Genomic DNA, 782 nt, shown 5'->3' with positions numbered 1-782 from the left:
CTACCCCGCAGCCGCGGAGGGTGGCCGTTGGGCCCGGCCCCCTTCCCCGCAGGCTGGGAGCGCGGGCGATGGGCACGGGCCCCTTCCCCCCAAGCTGGGAGCGTGGGCGATGGGCACGGGCCCCTGCCCCCCAAGCTGGGAGCACGGGTGATACCTGGAGCCGCTGCTGCTTTCCTGTGCCCCACTTGCACTGACCTAGTTTCATTGTGTGCGGCGTAGGCACACACACACGCGTGTGGGGACACACAGATGCAGATGCACACATGCGTGTGGGTGCACACACATATGCACACGTGTGTGGGTGCACACACGCATGCACATGTGCGGGGGCACATGCATGCACACATGTGCATGGGCGGACAAACGCATGCACACACGTGCATGGGCGGACACACGCACATGGGCAGGCGCATGCACACGTGTGGGCATGCGCACATGCACGCACACACGTGCGTGGGGGCACACGCACGCACACACAAGCACGCGTGTGGGCACACACACGTGGGTGGACACACGCACACATGCGTGGGGGTGCACACACGCACACACAGACGCCTGGGCACACACACATGCACACATGCATGGGCACACACATGCACACACGCATGGGCACACACACATGCACATACATGCGTGGGCACACACACATGCGTGCACACGCATGGGCACACACACATGCACACACGTGTGGATGCACACATGTGGGCACACACATATGCACACACACGCGTGGGCACACATGCACCCACACGTGTGCAACCTCAGCAAACGGCTCTCGAGTG

The sequence above is a fragment of the Egretta garzetta genome, unplaced genomic scaffold, assembly GCF_000687185.1.
Source record: "Egretta garzetta isolate BGI_Z169 unplaced genomic scaffold, ASM68718v1 scaffold157, whole genome shotgun sequence".
Lineage (NCBI taxonomy): Eukaryota > Metazoa > Chordata > Aves > Pelecaniformes > Ardeidae > Egretta > Egretta garzetta.
This window is presented reverse-complemented; position numbering follows the sequence as displayed.